This window comes from Ovis aries, chromosome 18 (genome assembly GCF_016772045.2).
Source record: "Ovis aries strain OAR_USU_Benz2616 breed Rambouillet chromosome 18, ARS-UI_Ramb_v3.0, whole genome shotgun sequence".
Classification (NCBI taxonomy): domain Eukaryota; kingdom Metazoa; phylum Chordata; class Mammalia; order Artiodactyla; family Bovidae; genus Ovis; species Ovis aries.
The window spans coordinates 57,921,570-57,945,125 of NC_056071.1; the positions used below are offsets into that span (position 1 = coordinate 57,921,570).

General features: G+C 43.9%; 1 long non-coding RNA gene across 1 annotated transcript; it reads right to left on the bottom strand.

Moving 5' to 3' along the window:
• Positions 1-7,996: 7,996 nt before the first annotated feature.
• On the bottom strand, positions 7,997-9,024 carry LOC121817047 (uncharacterized). The gene is made up of 2 exons (XR_006056774.1): positions 8,993-9,024; positions 7,997-8,436 (listed from the first exon to the last, which is right to left on the bottom strand). It is a non-coding gene; the product is annotated as an uncharacterized LOC121817047 (long non-coding RNA).
• Positions 9,025-23,556: the final 14,532 nt, after the last annotated feature.

Consider the following 23,556-nt stretch of genomic DNA (forward strand, 5'->3'; position numbering starts at 1 on the left):
TGGGATTTCCCAGGCAAGAATACCAGAATGGGTTACCCATTCCCTGCTCCAGGAGATCTTCCTTACCCAGGGATTGAACCTGGGTCTCCTACAGACAAATAGCGAACGATATGAACAATTTGCAAATAGGAAGGTTCTTTGGGAGTACCACAAAGATTACGACAATTTACATGCAGTAATAAATATCTGCACCAGCTCTCAGCCACTAAACGGGGCCACCAACATGGGAGGTTTATGGAGCCACAAAGAAGTCATATGGGATTTCCTTCTTCCAGGGCTGATTCAGGACCCACTGTCTCTTGCCTCCCAGGCTGGTGAGCACTGACCGGAACTGCCTGTTCTAGCGAGTTTGTCCTGCTCCCCCTCCAGCTCCCACTGCTGCCCTCTGGGCTGAGGTATGCTGGGCACACACCCAGAGACCTTTGTACCATACTTGGGAAAGTTATTTGATGAGAAACTTTTTGCATTTTTCCTTTTCCTCTTGCCACAGGCTTCGGCATACATAACTCTGCACACTGCTGTGCTATTTCCTTGTAGAAGCCAAGGCAATTTTTATTCTCTCCCTTCCTTCTATGTCAATTCCCCCTCAATATGTCCACGGCCACTTCCTCCTTTCTTTTCAACCATTGTACATCTTTCTAACTATGCCTGCACCAACCTTTATAGGTGCTATGAACGTGCTATTCCCTTGCCTTTATTTAAGCGTTTCAAGAGGAGGCTGGGATCTGAAGCTACAACTGAGAACTGTCTGTTTATCCGCCTAAGACCTCGAAAATATTTCACAATGAGCAGGTCAGGTTCAAGATGATGCTGTCACAACACTGAATTCCAGAACCAGGAACATGTAAAAATCAAAGTCCTGATTCTGAAACTGTAGGGGCTCAAATCCCGGCCCTGAGACTCAACCAGCTCTGGCGCAGCCACCTTTGTCTCTCTCTGTGCAGAGGGGCTTGACAATGTGGTGGTCACCTGGGCTTCAGCCCTGTCCAGGTTGAGGTTCAAATCCTGGCTCTGCCAGTTTTGACGAGCTCTTTAACCACCCTGGCTGTGGTTTCCTTGGTAAATAGTAACGCTGATGCTGTTTACCTGGTGAGATCTTGGGAATATTGTGTCATAAAGCCCACAAAGAACCTGGCATAGGGCTAGACACATAGTTGGCACTCACTCCTCTTTATGGCCAGCGGTTGGACTCTGGAAAGATTGGGCATGTGGGTGGTGTTTGGCAAATGCACAACGCCACACTGATGGGTAGCTGTTTCCTGCCTGGGGCATGTTCTCTTGCAGCGAAGCCCAGAAAGGGCTCTGGGAAGAATGGACTGAGGGACTGGACTCCCTGGGCACCCAGTAGCTCATATCCAATCATTATGATGGAACTGTTTTCCCAGGGGCTGGTATGACAGTTTGTGGATTTTGCAGATTTTTTTTGCTTTAGTATTTTTTTTTCTTCTACTATTTTTTTCTTCTACTAACCTAACATCTGATCACTTTGCATTTTCTGTGCAATAAAATGTTAGGTAGCAATACAAAGCAGGGTAGGGAGCTGGAGAGGAATGAAGGGATGGAATGGGGATATTTACGATAGAATAGTTAGGGAAGGTACCTTTGCAGAAGTGGCATTTGAACAAAGACTAGAATAAGGATGTGAACCATGTGAGTATTTGGAGAACAAGCTTTTCTGGCAGAAGGTAATGACCCTGAAGTGATGTATTCGTCAACTGTTGCTACAAACATCCCCAAATGAGGTGGCTTAAGACAACAACTATTTATTCTTGATGATGCCTCGGCAGATCCACTAGTAGGTAGCTGATCTAGGGCGGCCTCAGCTGGGCTTGGCTCCAGGGTACATATCTGTGTTTCTCATCCTTTTTGGATCAGTAGGCTAAGGAGGATATATTCTCAAGATGGCGGTAGAAGAGCAAGGGGGTGAGCAGAAAGAGATGAGTTCTCTTACAGTCTAGGCTTAGTACTGGCACACTGTGGCTTCTAAACATATTTCATTGAGCAGAGTACATCCCATGTTGAGGCTAACATCCGTGGGGCAGAGAAATATACTAGATATACTTTATTTATAGTGGAAGCAATTGCAAAGTCACATGGCAAAGTGTACAGATACAGAGAAGGTGCAGACTTGGGAACAGTGGTGCTATTTATCACAAGCGGAAGCGAGCTTTATGTGTCTAAGTGTCAGCCACAAGGTCAGTATGGCTAGAGTGGAGTGAATGAGGTGCAAAGAGGTGAGTGACCAGGGCATCCAATAATATACAGTCTTGCTAAGAATGTGGACTTCTTCTGAGTGTGATAGGAAGCCGCTAGAGCACTGTCATTCTTTTAATTTTAATCAAAATACTTCATGTACTATGAATTACACAATTCATATACAACACATCAGTGATAAGTTTCTACAAAGTAAAAAGCAGTTTTGCCTATTTTTAAACTTCATATAAATGCAAATACTTTGTACATATTTCTTTGTGCCTGTCTTTCTTTGACCAACCTTGTCTATGAGATTTCATCCTTATCTGTACATGCAGCAATTAGATCTTTCTTCCCCCATAACTATATATTTTTTCCCTTATATAATCATACCTTGATTTATTTATCCATTCTATCATTGCTAGTCATTTGGGTGGTTTCTACTTTGCAGCTATTAAGAGTAATACTGCTGATACATGCATATATGTGGCTGAATCCCTTTGCTGTCCACTTGTTAATTGGCTATTCTTCAGTATAATATAAAGAGTTTTTTAAAAATTAAAAAATAAAAAAGAATAATCCTGCTAATAACATTTTTATTCCTGCTTTTGTTACACATATGTAAGCATTTCTGTTCCATATGTACTCAGGAATGTTTAGTACAAGTTCGTAGTATATAGAAATGATCAATTTTAGTAAATATGGCCCCCAAGTGTCATTATTGGATGTATGTATTATAAGTATCTTCTCCCATTTTATGGCTTGCCTTTAGACTCTCAGTAATATCTTTCAGTGAACAAAAGTTCTTGATTTTAGTGTAATTCAATTTATCAATCTTTTCCTTTATGGTTAGAGCTTTCAATATTGATTTAAAGAAATCTTTGCCTAAACAATTTGAATAAAATTTTGCCTACATAAACATATTGCTTCTTCTAGAAACGTTATTGTATTATTTTCAACATTTCAAGGCATATTGAAAATATATAATGAACTCATGCAAATCAATAAGAAAAAGGTCTGAAAGGATACACGCACCCCAGTGATGATTGCAGCACTCTTTACAATAGCCAAGACAGGGAAGAAATTTAAATGTCCATTGATAGAGGAATGGATAAAGAAGATGTGGTACGTATATACAATGGGATATTACTCAGCCATCAAAAAGGACAGAGTAATGCCATTTGCAGCAACACAGATGGACCTAGGGATTGTCACACTGAGTGAAGCAAGTCAGACAGAGGAGGAGAAGTATCATACAGCATCCCTTTTATCTGGAATCTAAAAAGAAATGATTTACAAATAACCTTACTTACAAAACAGAAATAGACTCACAGACTTAGAGAACAAACTTATGGTTGCTGGGGGGAAGGATGAGGGGAAGGATGAGACGCAGGGACAGTTAGGATTTGGGGATGGACATGTATACACTGTCATATTTGAAGTGGATAACTAACAAAGACTTACTGTATAGCACATGGAACTCTGCTCAATGTTATGTGGCAGCCTGGATGGGAGGGGAGTTTGGGGGAGAACGGTTGCATTTATATGGGACATATGGCTGAGTCCCTTTGCTGTTCACCTGACACTATTCAGGTGTTCACCTGCAGCCATACTTCAATACAAAATAAAAAGCTTTTTTTTAAAAAAAAGTACAGACAAATCTACTTCTTAAGTGAATAAAATTATTGAATAGGATCTTCACAAAAGAGGACCTCCAAATGGCCAGCAGGCACGTGAAAAGATGTTCAACCTCATTAGTCATGAGGGGAATGCCAGTTCAAATTATCTGAGATTTTATTACACATCCACCAGGATGACTGAAATTAAGCAAAACAGAAAATACTAAGTGTTTGTGAAGATATGCAGCAAACTATTGGTGGGAATGCAAGGTAAGTGCAGCCACTTTGGAAAACTTTTTGACTGTTTCTACTAAAACTGAACATACTGTATATGTTAGTGATAAATTCATCATGCAGGCGCAGGCTGAGGATCATCCCACATAACTGTTGTGGATGTGACAGGCAGGGAAAGAACGAGAGCCCATTTCACACCAGAGGAGCCTGAAAAGAAATGACAACCAAATGCACCTTGAGGCTTCTTATGACCAGACTCTATCGTGCCATTTTTGCTTCTTCTTCTTTTTTTTTTTTTACAATCTTATTATTTTTCTTGATTTATTGCATCAGCTAGGACATAACCTGAGAGTTGCAAGCAAAGGAAAGGCATGTTATGACTTGTTCTAAAAGATATTTCTGGGTGCTCTATGGAGAACAAATGGGACAGGGTGTGGCAGTAAGGGGACAAGTTAGAGTTTTGCAATAAACCAGGTGAGAAATCACAGTGACATGGACCAGGGCAGGAACAAAAAGGAGACAAGCAGTCAACTGCCATTAAAGCAGCTAATAGAATAAAGCAGCTAATTGCCAATAGAATTTGCCAATATGAGTATCAGTTCAGTTCAGTTCAGTCGCTCAGTTGTGTCCAACTCTTTGCAACCCCATGGACTGCAGCATGCCAGGCTTCCCTGTCCATCACCAATCCCTGGTGCTTGCTCAAATTCATGTACACAAAGTCAGAGATGGCATCTAACCATCTCTTATGAGAATATGAGTATAAGGGGGAAGAAAAAAGGTAAGAACGACCATGTGAGGTTGTTGGTCTGGATGAATGATGCTGTTGTTTACTGAGATGAACAAGGCCAGGAGAACTTAATGTGGTTAGATGAGGAGTGGGAATCAAGAATCCAAAGTCTGAGCTATCCAAGGTGTGTGTGTGTTGAGTCACTTCAGTAATGTCTGACTCTTTGCAACAACAGAGGAGCTCTCCAGGCTCCTCGGTCCGTGGGATTCTCTAGGCAAGCATACTAGAGTGGGTTGCCATGCCCTCCTCCAGGGGATCTTCCCAACCCAGAGGTCAAATCCAGGTCTCCCTCATTGCAGGCAGATTCTTTACCAGCTGAGCTACCAGGGAAGCCCATCCAAGGCGAGGCAATATCAAATAGGCAGTTGGCTTTGTGAAGCTCAAAAGAGCTGGCCTGGCTGAAGATAAATATTTTAGAGTCATCAGTATAAAAAGATATTTAATGCCTTGAGAATGGACAAGGTCACTAAAGGTGTGGTTGTAGGAAGGGGAGAGGAAAAGAGAGAAGAGAGGGGAAAAGAGTAGAGGGAAGAAAGGGAAAAGTCCAGAGGAGGACAGAATCTGGAATTAGAAGCCAGCTAAGTAGGAGGAAAACCCAGGAAAACGCGGTGTCCAAGAAAGTGACTCAAGGCAGAGGAAACAGTGATCAACAGTGTTATTATTAAATGCTGCCAGGAAGATGGGAGTGAATATTGATCACTGGATTTGGCAAATTGGAAGTGTAAAGACTTGACTAAAAGTGAGACTGGGTAAGTGAATTTCCTTGTCAAACTGTCAAGGATCAGTGTCCGATGCAGAACTCACAGATCACAATCACTGTTACTCCACAGAGAATAGGTCCCTCCCATCTCTTGAATCATGAGAATGGCAGTCTCAGTGAAAAGCGAAGGAATGACCATCACCACTCAAAGCACCGACTATACTAGTCTCAGGACCTGGGGATTTGCCAGAGTCGAGGCAATTGGCTGCCTTGCTTTGAGGACCTGAGATGAACCACACCCTTGCTCCCACCAGTCTACACTTCCAGGTGAACGGCATAGTGAAATCTAGATACAATTTTATGCAGAGAAAATCCCCAAGCTTTACTTAAGCCACAAAATCACCACAAATGCTTGGCAGGAGAAATTCCCTGGTGGTCCAATGGCTAAGACTCCACTCTTCAAACACAAGGGGGGCCTTGGTTCCATCCCTGGTCAGGGAACTAGATCCCATCTGCCACAACTAAAGGTCCTTCATCTTCAGCAAAGATCTTGTGTGCTGCCACGAAGACCCAGTGCAGCCAAATAAATAAACAAACATTGAAAAAACAAAAACAAATACTCAGTAGGGGTGGTAACTTTGGGCAAAATTCATTGAGGAAAATTTCACTTCTCCTAGTTCACTGATGGATGGATGGATGGATTTTTTTTTTTTTGATTCCTTGACATATCCATTCTGCATTCACTCATCACACAATCATTCAAGAATCCTTGCTAAGTACAGGTCCACTAGAGCTATGTACATACATAAGCCATGGTTCAAAATCCTCTGTGTGTGTGTGTGTGTGTGTGTGTGTGTGTATGTGAGTGTGTAGATGTGGGGAGTGAGATATCAGCCGAAGGTCATGCAGTGGGTGGGATCAGTGCCAGGATGAAGGCAGATTAGTTGCTGTGAGCATCAGAATAAGAGAAGGGTCAGGTTTGTCTGGGGAAGTTGAATCGTCCGCCAGTGTGGCTATGAGGTGACAAGGGCTAGAAGGAAGAGGTTAATTCTCCAGGCTGTGAGTGGGATGAGAAAGCATCCAGGGGAGGTGAAACAGCATGGGCAAAGGCAAGAAACTGCAAGGCATCTGGAAAGTTTAGACCATAAATGGAAAGAAGCTTTGCAAGTGCTAAGCCCGGCCAGGTCCTAATAGTAATCATTAGTGGTAATAACAGCTCTGCTTAACATTTATTCACTTAGTCGAACAGCAACACTTATTGCACGGTTGCTGTGTGCTAGGCCTTTTTAAATGAAGAGAACATTATATCCTGGAGTGTTTAGGCAGAACTACTTCATTCTTCATTTTTATCAAGGCCCTGAAATGATGGCTTCAAGGAATAGACTCCCATGTTCTAGAATGGATTCCAAACCACCTAGGTCAAACTTGCCAAGGAGCTGGTAGAAACTGATTTTGTGACCTCTGTAGGCTCACCTGGGATTTCCTGGTAGCTCAGTTGGTAAAGAATCCACCTGCAATGTGGGAGACCTGGGTTCGATCCCTGGGTTGGGAAGATCCTTTGGAGAAGGGAATGGTTACCCACTTCAGTATTCTGGCCTGGAGAAATTCATGGACTGTACAGCCCATGGAGTCTCAAAGAGCTGAACACGACTGAGCAACCATCTGCCCCAGAACATAAAGGAAAAGCCGGGAGATTGGAGGAGTTGTTCAATGAACCGCATTGGGGTGGTCCATATGTGTGGAGCCCCTTCCCACCTCCACACCCCTAATCCCTTCTCCAATTAGGAGGAGTAGGGGGTGCTTTCCTCTTGTCTGAGGCTAGCTGGGAGGGGCTTTGAGAAGATCTCAGAGCGAACGACACGTGTCATTCACAGCTTCAGAGACACCGTGGACTGGCATGTGACCCGCCCTTGTGAAATCTCAAGGGCTTTAAGAGGCTACTTGAAGTGGCTTTGTCAGCAGAGGAGGGGACAGTACAACTGTACTTGTGTTGATAATGGGACAAGGGTTGCATAAGTGTTCCACAGGGACCACAGTGCTCCCGGGCCTTTGTTCCCTGCGTCAGGTGCTAGCCTAGGGAGGGAGGAGCTTTAACTTTGAATGAAGATAAAAGCATTGGTTATTACATTGACTGAACATAGTCTTTTACAAAAATGAGGCCAGGAGACCCCTGTGACCCTAGGATTGCTATCAGTATTGGTATTATCCAAGAGAGGCTTCCTCGGTGGTGCTAGTGGTAAAGAACCTGCCTGCCAGTACAGGAGATGTAAGAGGCATGGGCTTGATCCCTGGATTGGGAGGATCACCTGGAGGAGGGCATGACAAACCACTCCAGTATTCTTGCCTGGAAAAGCCCGAGGACAGAGGAGCCTGGCAGGCTACAAATCCATAGGGATTACAAAGAGTCAGACATGACTAAGCAACTTTCACTATTACGCCACTAAAAAACAAACAAACACAAGAAACAAAGAAAGCATCTTTAATCTGATAGTCCATTACCTTGTACTAAAAAGTACAGCATTATAGCATACAGGGGCTGGCACGCACATTTGCATCTTTGAAAGTTCACAGCTTGAACGTTCGTATGTAGAGGGCTTACTGTACTCATACTGAAGCTGTTCTCATGACAAGCAGGCTCTTCTCCTCCTGGATGGATGTCTCTGTGGCGTGACTTGGTGAAGGATCTCAAAGCAGCTCTTGAGGGTGGTGAGCTTCTACGATGGGCCTGTGGTTTCCTCTTCAAACCTGTGTAAACCTCTGAAGCGTGGCTCTGTGGAGCGAGGAGGCTGGTGGAGATTAGGAGTGGAGACGGTGAAGTCCCCCCACAATGTTGGCATTGGGACTCCCACCGGGTGAGATCCAGGGCAGTGCAGCCATCCTGGGTGGGTCTGAAGACCCAGACCCTAAACAGAAGCAAAAGGCTAGAAATTTACCCTGGAGTAGGGTTGGAGAGAAGAGAGGTTATAGGAAGATCCAGAGATCGCTGCTTCGGAAAAGAAGCAAGTTTGATGTAGGCACAGAGAAAAGTCAAACAACCACGTGTTCAGCAGCCTTAGAGAAATAGAGGGGAAACTAACAAAGTATCTAGAAACAGAAGCCCCTGGGAAATGGAGACTGGGTGCCTTTGTCATCTGCATGGTCCTGGGGAGAGAGGCGGGAGCTGGGGAGATGGCACATAGTGGGCAAATGTCAGCCTGGAGTAGCTGCTCAGCACCCCTTCTCAATAGCACCCCTTCTCATCAGCACCCCCTTTCTCATAGCACCCCCTCTTCATGGAACTAGTTGCCTCACAGCTCCCTCTTTGTATAGCAGCATCACTCTAAGAAACACCACTCTGGCCTTAGAACACCCTTCAGAGGTTTACACAGGTTTGGAGAGGGAAACCACAGGCCCATCATAGAAGCTCACCACCCCCAAGAGCTGCTTTGAGCTCCTTCACAGCAGAAGGGGTAAACTTACCGCCATCGTGTCTGCTTGGCCCGGACTCCAGGAAATAACCTATGGATTCTAAAAGATAGCCCTTATTTGTTTAACATTTTAATGGCTCCACCTGGCTCCAGAGATATTTACAAGTGTTCATTATATGGCTTAAAAAAAACCCAATTAAGCCTCCAGCATCTATAATAATATTGCACATCAGAGGGGGACAGTGGAATCTCCTGCAGCCCAAGGTCACGGGGGACAAAGATTGGGGAAGGCGCGGAGTCCCAGCTGTATCCATGACTGTGGGTCCTTGGGGAAGACGCGACTTCCTTCTGACAAGCAATTTTTCCTTTTGTGAAATGAGCAAGTGATTCTCATCCTGGAGTCTTAGGAGGTGGTTTTGAAAGTTAAATGAGAGAAGAGCTAGGGCTTTACATGCGGTGGAGGGCATGACCAGGTAAAGACGTGGATATTGTTCTAAACTTACAAGTACCTCCCTCTTAATGGTTGATGGAGGTCCTGGGGTTTGCGTGTGACTGGGTCCGGCACAGGTGCGGGTGTGGGGATACAACGCAAAAAGGAGGAGTTCTTGGGACCCTCCTGGCTAGCTGTTCTGGTTCCCAGGGGACAGGTGATAAAAGGTGGCTGGGTCACATGCAGGGCAGATCTGCTGAGGCACCTCTGAGCCTGCACGGAGACCTGCCCATACTCCTCCAATCCACCCTGAGCCGGCTATTACACGGGAAATGCCTTGTTCAGACACAGGCAGCTGCTGAGTAGCAGAGCTGGGATTTCAGTCCTGCTCCCCTTCAGCCCAGGTTCCTTCCTCACCCACCCCCTTTCCCAGCCTCACCAGCACCCACACACCTGTGGAACCTGAGATGCCACCACAGCAGGTGGATCACACGATGCTGGCAATCTAGAAGCATCTTGTTGGAGAATCAGAGATATTTATTTTTCAGGTAACTGACAGTTCCTTTAAAGCCTTGACCACCTTGCAAGTGTTTTTGGTTAAAAAGCTTTCTAAATAGTATCATGCATGTATCTACTGCCTCAATAGAATGCAGTCAACCCTCAAGTTTAGAATAAGCTTCATTTCCAATACAAAGATACTGCCTTGAAATAACATCCACTGAGTCTGATTTTTCTATGGAAATAACAGTCTGATTTCTCTATGGAAACAATGTCATAATGATGGGCTACATCCCTCACCAAGGAGCCAAGGCCCACTTTTTAATAAGATGAACAAATGATCACATTCAATTCACACTAATTAATGCAATTAGCTACTGTAATTCCAATACCTAGCATAGTGTCTGACAGAAGATGCTCAGTAAACTTTTTGCTGAATTAATGACGGAATAATATAGATGACATAGAGCTATAAAACGCAATCAATAAAAACATTTATTTACTATATCTCCCAGAGGAGGGGCTGAGGGCCAGGGAACCCTGAGATATAAAATTCCCAGGGTCTAGAAAAGTTTATCTGAATCCTGGAGCCGGAGGGAAAGGGAGTTGTGTGCAAGAGCAGAAGCAAGTAATTTCAGATTTTCTATTTTTTTCTTGATCAGTTTTAATAGGTTTCACTTTTTGAGTAATTATCCATTTCATCTACATTGTCCAATTCATTGGCCTAAAGTTATTCATTATTATCCATTTAATGTTTATAGTATCTGTAGCAATATTTCCCTTTTTATTCTTGATATTGATAAATGTGTTTTCTCCCACTCTTTTGTCAACCAGCTTGGGATTTATATACTTTATTAATTTTTCATGGAAACAACTTTCGACCTTGTTGATTTTTGCTATTTTTTGCTTGCTGTCTATTTCATTGCTTTTGACTCATTTTTAGAATAAATTTCTGCTAGCTAAAGTTTAATCTGTTCTTTTTCTCCCTGTATTGTTAACTTGAAAGCATAGGTCATGGACTTTACAACTTTATTCTTTTTTTAAAAATTTATTTAGTTGAAGGATAATTGCTTTACCATATTGTGTTGGTTTCTGCCATACATCAACATGAAAGAGCCGTAGGTCCAGTTGACTCTAGTGGTAAAGAACCTGCCTGCCAGTGCAGGAGACATAAGAGACGCCAGTTGGATCCCTGGGTTGGGAAAATCCCCTGGAGAAGGGCATGGCAATCCGCTCCAGGATTCTTGCCTGGAGAATCCCCATGGACAGGGGATCCTTGCAGGCTACAGTCAGACACTACTGAAGCCACTGAGCATACTTGCATACATTTGTTCCCCCCTTCTTGAACCCTCCTCCCCCCTCCCACCCCTTCCCACCCCTCTAGGTTGTTACAGAGCCCTTGTTTGAGTTCCCTGAGTCACACAAATATCGCCATTTAAAGATGTATGTTTTCCCATAAGAAGTGGTTTAGCAGCATCCCTCATATCTCGCTATGATATATGTCATCATCAACCAGTTTGAAATACTTTCTAATTCTCTTTGTAATTTCTTCTGAATCATGGAGAGAGGAAAAATAAAACTATTAAAGGAGAGCCAGTGATGACGCTCTTCTGATCTGTACTGTAGCCTGGAGCAAAAGGGAAACATCTGGAACACTGGTGTGTGTACACTCAGTCATGTCTGACTCTTTGCTCAAAAAATGCACGAACACTGACGCTGGCATTATTTAAAATTTTGACGTTTTGTTCCTTATGAAGTTCTTGAACTAATTTTGATTTTCTTAAATACTATCTTAAAATATCATTTTCTTTGATTACAAGGTTTCTTGATGCCCCTTAAATTTTGTACCCAAGGTGAATGCTTCATTTGTCTTTCCCTGGTCCTGGCCCTGTTTCAATGAGTTATTGGTAAAGTAATTGTTAAAACCTCCAACTGTGACTGCAGCTGCCTACTGTCCCCCTTCATTCTCTGAATGTTTGCTTCACCTGTTTTGAAACTCTATTATCCATACATATATACTGAAGGTTGCTATGATGTTTTTATTAATCAAAGATTTTAACATGAGATGTTCCTCTTTTTCTCTGGCAACACATCGTGTCATAAGCTTGACTTTGCTATTGTATCCACACTAGCTTTTCTGTGCTTAATGGTTTCATGTTACATACTTTTTCTGTCACTGGAACTTCAGGTCTGTTTTCTTCATTATATCAAAAGTTCTGTCTTGTCAACAGCATAGAGTTGTGTCTTGCATTAATTTTTTATTCTTTACTCTTTAATCCAGTCCGATAGCTGCTATCTTTTAATTGGAGTGTTTATTATGCATGTAAAATAATTACTGATATGGTTGGGTGTAAGCCTTCATTTTCTACTGGTTTTCTTTTTGTCTCTTTTCCTCTTTCTTTCTTACTCCTTTCAGGTTTTCTTTGGGGGTAATTTCTTGAGTATTTTTCAGTGTTCCAGTTTTCTCCCTTCTCATTGACACTTTGGCATCTGTATTATTTTTTAGTGGTTACTTCAGTTATTACAGTATGTACTCTGAACTTTTGCAGTTGACCTTAAATTAATATTTTACCACTTCATGTAAAATGTAAGAACTACAATGGCATAAATTCATTTATTTTCTTATTCTTCTGTGCTTTTCTTGTCATCCACTTTATTTCTACGTTATAAACTTTTACACATTTAAATATTTTTTGCTTGAAATGCTTAATCATATTTTAAAGAGATCTTTTTTAAACTAGTCATTTATGTTCACCCACATCGTCAACATTTTCAGGACACTTCTTTTTTCCCTTTAGATCTGTTTTTCCATATGTGTTAGTTCCCCTTTAACCAGAGGCATTTTATATAACATCTCTTGCAGTGTGAATCTGCTGGCAGTAAATTCTCTCAGTGTTTGTTTATCAGGGAAATGTCTTTATTTCCCTGTATTTTTGAAGAAAGTTCTTGTTGGATATAGAATTCTAGGTTGGCAGTTGTTTCCTTTCAACACTTTTAAAGCTGTAATTCCATTGTCTTCTGTCTCTCCCGTGTTTCTATAGAGAACAGAATGTACCTGTCACTCCTGTTGGTCTTTTCCTGTACTGAATGGATCCTTTTTTATGCTACATGTTTTAAAGGTTTTCTCTTTATCTTTAGTTTTCAGACATTTGACCACGATGTGGATTTCTTTATCTTTTTCCTGCTTGAGGTTTGTTGATCTTTTTTGGACCTCTAATGTACTGCAAGTTTGAAAAGGAGAAATGTGGCCCTTATCTCTTCCTGTTTTGCTCTGGTTTTTTCCCTCTCCTTATCTTTCTCCTCTTACAAGACTTTAGCTGAACATCTGTTAATCTGCTGGATCTGTCCCACTCATCATTTAGGATCTCTTCTTTGTTTTTCAATATTAGTCTCTCATTTTTCTTCAGTGGAAGCAATATGTTTTCCTTAAGTTAACTGATCATTTCTTCTGCTGTGTCCAATTGGCTTTAAAGCCATCCAATAAATTTTTACAGCTCTGTTGATGTATAATCGACATACAGTAAATTACACATATTTAAAGTGTAAACTTTGATGAAATTTGAGATATGGAACAACCATAAAATATCACCACAATTAAGATAATGGATTTACCCATCACCCCTAAAACTTTCTTTGTGCTTCTTTGAAATCTATCCCCCATTCTCACTCTCCTTCCCAAGCAGCTACTGATTTGCTTTCTGCTACTACCAATTAGTTTGCATTTTCTAGAATTATATATAATTGGAATTGTATGACATGCATTTTTTTTCCTTTCTGGATTTTTTTTTCTTAGATCATAATTATTTTGCACTTCATCTATACTGCCATAGGTGACCTCATGCATTTATTATTATTGCTGGGTAGTATTCTGTTGTATGGATGTCCACAATCTGTTTATTCATTCACCTGTTGATGAACACTTGGGTTGCTTCCAGCTGGGGGCAGTTATAGAAAAAACAGCTGTGAATATTCATCTACTTGTCTTTGTGTGGAAATATGCTTATATTTCTTTTGTATAAATTCTTATGAGAATATCTAGATATGTAGGTGTGTGTTTAGCATGAAACCACCAAATCATTTTCCAAAATGGTTACACAATATGATTTCCCCATCAACAGTGCATGGAAGTTCTAGTCACTTCACATTGCTGACAATACTTGATTTAGTTAGTTCTTTTTGGAAGAGTGAAGAATACTGGAAATGATGTATATGTAGGTAAATGTAAAATATGTATTTTCTTTTTTAAAGAATCTGCTTAAAAGATAACTGACTAAAGTGAAAATACTAACAATTTATTCTAAGGTTTATAATATATAGAAGTAAAATTGTATGGCACATTAGCACAAAGGCCAGGAAGGAGGAAATGGGATACTCTGTTTTAAGGTTTTATACAGTACCTGAAGTGATAGAATATCATTTGAAGGTAAGACTGTGATAAGTTAAAAACGTGTACCTCAACCCTAAAGCAAGCACTAAATCAAAGAGAAAGAAACTAACTTTGTTGTTAAGAAACTAACAAAAAAGATAAAATGGAATCATAAAAAGTACAATCCATCTGGAAGCAAATGTCAATACCAATAGCTTCCAACCCTCTACCCCCACCCCACCCCACCCCACTGCGGCTGCCCAGAGCTCTCACTGAGGGGCTGGCCTGGGAACACTCCAGGTGGAACAAAGCAGGGACTCTTGGTTGGAGAGACTGACCCAACAGCTTAAGTCCAGCTCGTTTCAGGTTATGTTGACTTGCAATATCCAACTCGATGTCCCTCGAGATAATCCTAACTACTGGGGGCTGTCTGCTAGGTTTTACATTTTTTAAAATAAATATATATTTATTTGGCTGTGCCAGGTTAGTTGCAGCGTGTGGAACTTTTTTTAGTTGTGGCGTCTTAATTCTTAGTTGTGGCTGTGGGATCTAGTTCCTTGACCAGGGATTGAACCCAGGCCCCCTGTGTTGGGAGTGTGGCATCTTAGTCATTGGATCCCCAGGGAAGTCCTTAAGCTTTACATTTTGATTGAACTTTAATAGCACTGAATAAACCTAGAAATAAATACTTCATGAGTTAAAAAATATATAATCCAAAGAAGGCAGAAAAAGAGAAAAAAGGGAACAAAAAGCCAAATGGGATGCTATCAACCAACATGGCTTAGCCAACATTTATAGACCACTTCCCCCAAGGACCGTACAATACAGGCTCCTTTCAAGCACAATAAACATATACCTAAGTAGACCAAGGCCTGGACTACAGACCAGGTCTCAATACATGTCTAAGGATTCCAATTACACAAAGTATGTTCTGTGGTAAAGGAATTAAATTAGAAATCAATACTCTAAAGATATCTGGAAAGTCCCATAGTATTGGAAACTAAATAACATTTCTAACACATAGGCCAAAGAAAAAATCAAATGGGAGACTAGAAAGTAATTTGAACTGAATGAAAATGAAAACATTCATAAGACGCAGCTAAAGAGGGGCTTAGAGGAAAATTTATAGCACTAATTGCCAGGAGGAAAGAGAAAAGTTCTCAAAGCAATGACCCACACTTTCACATTGAAAACAAGAAAAGGGAGAGCAAATTAAAGTCAAAGAAAGAAGAAGAAAGGAAGTAATAAAGTAAAATTAGGAATCAATGACATTGAAAAGCAAAGAATGAAACCAAAAGCTTTATCTTTGAGATTAATAAAATTGTGCGTTTTCTTTTTTTTCCAAGAGTTGTATTCTATTTTTTTCTTTTGTGCCTTCAAATGTTTTTTATTTATTTATTTTTTTAAAATACGCTGTCCAGAGGTTTTAGTTGTTACAATCGGGAGAGTTACTCTCATTCAACCAATTCATTTGCTGTAAAGTAAGCCCTGCTTCACTATTTGTCTTTACCAGAGTGTCTTCTTCTGTAGCCTTCTCTCCTGTTTCTTATTTTCTGTCTCAGAAAGTCTGTGAACTAAGGGATCAGATGATCACACTCGTGAGAGTTGTGTAAAAGCAAGGCTAAACGGCTCTGGCAGACTCACTCATGAATAAGGTCCCAGAGTTTCAGCTCAAAAGCCTCATTTGTTTACTTCTTGGAGGCAGTGTGATGTAATGAAATGGAGCAGGCCACAGAATCTGACTGGATCCAAGTCGAAATCCTGGCTCTGCCCCTTAGCAGCTTCATGACCTTGAGTAATGTACCTAACCTCTCTGGACAGTTTCCCCACTCATGGAATGGGGTTAACAGGAATCTCCAGATTACTGTAGGGATAAAAGGACATAAGACAGTGAAAGTGCCCTGCACAGCTGCTGGCATGGTAGGTGCCGCCATGATTGACTTTCCCTCCTTTTATTCTTTTCCTCCTGTCTGGAGAACAGCTGTCAACTTACAGTGCATGTGTGTGTGTGCTAAGTTGCTTCAGTCATATCCGATTCTTTGCGACCCTATGGACTATAGCCATCCAGGGTCTTTTGGCCATGGGGATTCTCCAGGCAAGGATACTGCAGTGGGTGGCCAAGCCCTCCTCCAGGGCATATTCCCAACCCAGGGATCCAACCCATCCTGCATTGGCAGGCATGTTTAGCACTAGCGCCCCCTGGGAAGCCCATCAACTTACCTCTAGGTATATTAATTTAGGATGTTTCTAAATATTGATACATTGTTGCTGTTATTCAGTCACAAAGTCCTGCCGGATTCTTTGCAACCCCATGGACTACAGCACACCAGGCTCCCCTGTCCTTTACTATCTCCTGGAGTTTGCTCAGATGTCCATTGAGTCGGTGATGCTATCAAACTAGCTCATCCTCTTCCACCCCCTTCTCCTTTTGCTTTCAAATTTTTTTCCCCCAGCATTTGAGCCAAATTGCTCTTTAATTTTTCTTCCATTGTGTATGCTGTAAGGAATTGTGAAGGCATCAAAGACTCATTTCATATTGCAAACACTTCTTGTGTGTCCACTTTGTGTTATACACTTAGGAGGAGTCTGAGAGCATACAAAATAAACAGAAGTTGCAGGATCTTGTTTAGGGGCTAATGAAATCCATCCATTTATTCTCAGGAGACTGTGTAAAGGCTGAGGCACCATCTGACGTCCTTTATGGGCAGATCTTGGGCAGATGTGTGGATGACCCACCTGTCTTGGGTGAAGTGTAGCCTCCAGCAGACCAGGCATCATACACCTGCCGTCTGCTTAACAGCTGCTTGGTTCCACAAAAGAAACATCAGACATTCCAGTTTCCAGCCTCAGAGTCGACTCTTCCTCACATCTGTCTCCATCACTGCCCTTCCCCTGAAAACTTAACTTAAAATCAAGCAGGGCTAGGAAGTTGCTGCTCCTGGAGTGTTATCGGGAATTATCACACTGTTCCAAGTGTGTAATGTTCTTAAGAGAGGATAAGGGGATTAAAATTCTATTTGTTCTAGAAGCCAGGCTTGGGAACTCTCCTGAGAGGAGAAAAGTCTGGCTGGGTGGAGGAGCAAGGCCTGCTGTAATATCTGGCCAGTATCTTCACAGGCCAGCACACTGCCCGCCCGCATTCACTCAGTTATTTTTCCATTCATTCATTCATGCAGATTTATTCATTCAATTGTTCACTCATTAAACAAATATTTCTTGAGCACCTACTATGTGCCAGACATCAAGCCAAGTAATAGGGTCTCTAAGGTAAATGATGGGGGACTCAGCTTTGCCTGCTCAGTACCCACTCCCCAGCCTTTTGTCTAGGAAGCAGCTCCATCTAACAGATACAGCCTCGGTGGGACTGTCGTCCAGCTGGGCCTGTTTTTCTGTGACCCAAGAGTCTTCCCCTGGAATCTGCATATTGAGCAGAGAGACAGGAGGGCTTCCCAGGTGGCTCTAGTGATAAAGAAGCTGCCTGCCAATGCAGGAAACATAAGAGACGCGGGTTCGATTCCTGGGTTGGGAAGATCCCCTGGAGGATCCTCCAGGACAGCAACCCACTCCAGTATTCTTGCCTGGAGAATCCCATGGACAGAGGAGCCTGGAGGGCTACAGCCCATAGGGTCACAAAGAGTCAGACATGACTGAAGCGACTTAGCACACACGCACACAGAGCGACACGAGGATGACAAAGGGCTATTCATTTATGGTGCTGGCACCTGAAGGTCTCTCTTGATACCTCTGTTGCCTAGAGCTCCCCCACTCCTTTCTGAACCCAGTTTTAGATTTTTACTGAGACTCTTCCAGTTCTCCCAGATTCTCCTGATCAGTTCTGTTTTCACATGTATAAACCACTGTTTGTTTCTGTCGTTCAGTTCAGTTGCTCAGTCGTGTCCACCTCTTTGCGACCCCATGGACTGCAGCACACCAGGCCCGCCCTGTCCATCAGCAACTCCCGGAGTTTACTCAAACTCATGTCCATTGAGTCGGTGATGCCATCCAATCATCTCATCCTCTGTTGTCCCCTTCTCCTCCCGCCTTCAATCTTTCCCAGCATCAGAGTCTTTTCAAATGAGTCAGTCTTTTGCACCAGGCGGCCAAAGCATTGGAGTTTCAGCTTCAGCATCAGTCCTTCCAAAGAATATTCAGGACTGATTTCCTTTAGGATGGACTGGTTGGATCTCCTTGCTGTCCAAGGGACTCAAGAGTCTTCAACATCACAGTTCAAAAGCATCAATTCTTTGGCACTCAGCTCTCTTTATAGTCCGACTTTCACATCCATACATGACTACAGGAAAAACCATAACTTTGACTAGATGAACCTTTGTTGGCAAAGTAATGTCTCTGATTTTTAATAAGCTATCTAGGTTGGTCATAACTTTTCTTCCAAGGAGCAAGCATCTTTTAATTTCATGGCTGCAGTCACCATCTATAGTGATTTTGGAGCCCCAAATTTTTGGAGCCAAAAATTTCTGTTGTTAGCAACCCCAGAATCCTAACATCTTCCCTGCCCTCCAGGATCCCACAGTCTAGTGAGAAAGACAAGTAAACAAATGATTTGGGTTCGGGGTACTCTGATTGTGATCTCTGGGAGCCTAGAGGAGAAGCCCTGATTAACATCTTGTCCTTAATTCTCTTTAATCAAAATGTCCTGAAAGTTACCCCTAAGTGTTCCAGTTAGCCATCACCATGTATGTTAAAAAAAAAAAAAAAACCCACAACTTTTTAGTTTAAAATAATGAAGCATCTCTCGTGATTCAGTGATTTGACTGAGCTCAACTGGGTGGTTCTTGCTTACAGGCTCTCATGCTGTTTGCATATCAGAATTTGGCTGGGGCTGAAATTATCTGCAGACTTTACCTTGCAGATATCTGAGAGAGCTTATACAGCATGATGGCAGGCTGGTTGTCAAGTGGGACAGCAGCAAGCACATCCCAGTATGGGCTGTCCATGAGAGGACTTCTTCCTGCATGGAGACTGGGTCCTGAGATCACTCCCAGATCAATTCAGGAAACCCCATTGGGTGCTGCAGAGTTTCTTATGACCTAGCCCTACAGCCTAGCCACTTTCTACAGTCAAGCACGTCGGTAAGGCCAGGCCAGATTCTGAGAGAGGAATTAGATTCCATGTCATGATGGGAGATTGGAAAAGTCACATTACAGCAGAGAATGCAGACAAGGAGATACTGCTGTGATCACCCTTGGAAAATAAAATCTGTCTCACCAGGCAGTCCTCCTAGAACATTCCTTAGCCACTAACATGCCGTTAATGAGTGGGATGCGTGATATTTGGTCCCAAGTCTCTCTCAGATGTCAGGTGTGACTCATCACTTTAGTATCAATCCTCAGAGCCTCCCAGCATCATCATGAAGCTTGGTAACAGCATCAGGTCAAACTTCAAGATTCTAGATCTATGCTCTTTTTCACACTTTACTCTCCCAACATTGCCGTCAGGCAGGTTGAATTACAAATGAGGACAAAACCTCAAATTAAAATTTTTATGTAAGGCAAAACCAATACAGTATTGTAAAGTAAAATAAAGTAAAAATAAAAAATAAATAAAATAAAATTTTTATTCCAGTAATTTGTTGTGAGATTTGAACCCAGGTCTGCGAGCCCCACTGACTGAATGGCTTGCCTAGAAGATGCTTTTGCATTGCTATGGAAACTGGAAGGGCATGGGGTTAAGACTGGGCAGGTTTTGGCTTAGGGTGGGTGCTCCATAAATGCTGCTTGAATGAAAGAATGGGGGATGAATGAGTGAGTAGCCCAGCATTCTGCTCAGGATACCTTCCAGACCTTTAAAGTTTCACCTGCATCCCTTATCCTGCTCGTGTTGCACAGTTTCCTGCAGTTCCCGCGTGTGTGCTCTGTTGCTCAGTCCTGGTCCGCTCTTTGCAACCCTTTGCGCTATAGCTCCTCTGTCCCTGGGATTTTTCAGGCAAGAATACTGGAGTGGGTTGCTATTTCCTCCTCTGGGTGATTTTCCTACGCAGGGATCCACAGGGCTTCCCTGATAGCTCAGTTGGTAAAGAATCTGCCTGCAATGCACGAGACCCCAATTCGGAAGATCCGCTGGAGAAGGAATAGGCTTCCCACTCTGGTATTCTTGGGCTTCCCTGGTGGCTCAGCTGGGAAAGAATCCTCCTTCAATGTGGGAGATCTGGGTTTGGCTCCAGGGTTGGGAAGATCCCCTGGAGAAGGGAAAGGCTCCCCACTCCAGTATTCTGGCCTGGAGAATTCCATGGACTATACAGCCCATGGGGTCACATCCCACATTTCTCGTGTCTCCTGCAATGCAGGCAGATTCTTTACCCGCTGAGCCATCAGGGAAGCTCCTCCTGCCCTTCAGGGAGGTGAAATTCCTGTTTGCTTCAGGTTGAGATCGCCTCCCCTTTCTGCTCCTCTAGCCCTTGGTCACACTCTATAGGGGCACCTGCTCCCCACTTTTCTCCCAGCTTCCTCTACCTGCCTTTCCCTACTGAGCTCCAAGAAGCAGCTGCTACCCTTGCATTAAGGGTGGACGCGCCTGCCATGTCTCGAAATGTTTCCCCTCATCTGTTTCCACAACTTGAGGCAGACGCCATGCCTTCCTCCCCGCTTGCATATCCCCTGTGCTTTTCAACCGGGTCTGATCCACAGGACAGTGGCCAGTTAAGTGTGTGTTCCATGAATAAACAAATGCACGACCGTTCCGAGTGAATGACTTTAGAAAGCGCACAAGTGCTGTTCCAGTTCAGTGAAAAACAAACATTTGGCTTCAGCTAGGGGTTCATTCCCCCTTGGCTTCCTGGGTCATTTCAGTCCATGGCTACGTTAAGGAATGCGGGGTTTCGCCTGAGCTGGGCAGGGTTGCAGTCAGCCAGCAAAGGGTGCCTTAATTAGGTTCAGAGAGGGGCTGGGGAAGGCGTGCTTGGTGGAAGTCCCTGCGGCCCAGAGGCTGGGACCAATCCACAGCCCTGGGAGGCTGCCTGGGAGGCAGCCCACGTGATTTGTGCACAGCACGCCCCGCCCCATGTGACCTTGATCGCGGACCCCCAGGCAGCTGGGTCTGGCCTCTGACAATGCACAATGCTGCTCACAAGGGCACAAGCACTCCATTGAGCCAGCTCCCAGCACCCTGGAGGCGGGAGCAGAAGAAAGTGCTATGAGGCGTCTTTGTTCAGGAGCAAAGCAGGGCAGCTACCCAGCCGCCCACACAAATATGTAAAGACTCCTTAATCCTGGCCATGGAAAAGCCCACCAGGTCACTCCAAAGCCGGAACCAGAACTGCTGCTACCAGGAAGGAGAGGGGCTTTGAAGAGGGACAGAGCTGGCTTGTCCTCTGCAGGGGGCTGGACCAGGCATGTGTGATCTCATTCCAGAGAGCACCCAGTAGGCACTGGCCCTGGAGTCTGTTTTCAGGTGGGGAAATTGAGGCTCAGAGAGGCCAGAGCATTTGGCCAAGGCCACATGAGGGTGGCTGATCCTGAAAAGGACCAGAAAGTCCCCAAACAGCAGGAGTCCAGTGATTAATGACCCTGAGAGCAATGGGGATGAAGATCCTAAGAACCTTTCTAGGATTCTTCTGTTTATTTTGGAAAACAAGGCTGCTGTGTTTCTGATGGGGACTCTGCCACAGGTGGGCCAGGTGAAGCAAAAAATATGGGCTTTGGATCCCAGTACTCCTAGGTTCAAATCCCTGCTTTGTTTGCTACAGCTGTGTGACTCTGGGAAGGTTGTCTAACCTCTCTGTGCTTGGTTTATAATAGTACCAGCCTCACAAGCTGCTTGTGAGGATTCAGTGAGATAACACATGCCCAACCTGTACACAGAGCCAAGCTCATGGGCATCTGGTCATGAGGATTCACAAAGGGACCTTCAGAACTGTGACACGTGGGCCTCAACATAGCCCAGTCAGCCGATGCCCCCTCTGGACTTCAGTTGCCCCCTCGGTAAAATACTAGAAGGCAGTAAACCTGGACTCAAATGGGCTTCTCACCATCAACAAGATGGACACTTTAGTTCAAGTTCAAAGTTGGGTCAGTCTTTGCGGTGGGGACTGTCTTGTGCATCAGAGGTTACTGAACAGCATCCCTTGGTCTCTGCCCACTCGGTGCCAGTAGCACCCTCTACCTCTGCTGTTTGCGATGAGAAAAATATGCCCAGACCTTGCCAAGTGTTCCCTGGAGTAAGGTGATGTTCCATTTCTGCCTATAGAGCAGATGAGGAGCAGGCAACACCTACCTGTGCCCAAGGCTCTGCTGGGGACTGCAGGCAGCATGACCACAGGGACCTCATCTTCAGGTTCTGTTCCGTTCAGTTCAGTTGCTCAGTCGTGTCTGACTCTTTGTGACCCCATGGACTGCAGCACACCAGGCTTCCCTGTCCATACCAACTCCCAGAGCTTGCAACACTCAATAAGCATTCACACAAGAAACAAGTTCTGCAGGGATTCACCAGGTGGCTTCTCCAGGCCAGACCCTAGTGGGACCTAAGGTTCAAGATGAGGCATCACCACCTCCAAGAACCCCTCAAGATTCTCCAGGCTAAGTTAAAGCCCTTCCAGACATCATCTCCCTTGGCCTTGCAATAGCCCTTGGAGATGATGTTTACAGATGAGAGATCTGAAGTTCCATCAGAAATGGGACATGACTTGCCCAATCTCATGCGGCCACTTAGAACCTGATCTCTCCCCTCTGGGGCCCAGAATCTATTTGAATCCCTTTTGTGGTACCCTTGAAGGCTGCGCTAGCCAGTAGAGGAAATCCTGGATCCCAGAGGAGAGGCAACCTAGCTGGAATGACAAGATGTGAGGTTCTGTGGGTAGTGGAAGGAGCCTGGACCTGTCTGTAAAGACCCAGCTCTGTTGCTCACTGATCATGTGGCTTCTGAGCCTTGCCTTTCATATCTGTAAAGTGGGCATAATTATACTTAATCCAGGAGCTTCATGTGAAATTTTGGCGAAGTAACAGAGTTAAAGCACCTGGCACACATTAGGTGCTCAGTAAACAGCCGCTAGAATGATGACTATGTATCATGTAATGTATCATCCCTAAGGACGCAGGACTGCCAGGGAGGCCTGGCCTGGGCAGCCTGTAAGCACCAGCTCCTTTTGCCAGCTGCAGGGCTGGCAACTGGGCCCTAGTCCTGGGGAGTGCAGGGTCCATCAGAGGCAGATGTTTGAGCTCTGCCAGTGTGGAGGCCACAGCACCTCCTACTGGACAGCTGGCCGAGTTGGAGAAGGGACCGGCCACCTTGCTCGGCCAATGCCCCTGCAAGAGTGACCTATGGCCTGGCTGGCACTCCACTGGCCGGCTTGGCAGAAGCTTCCGGCCAA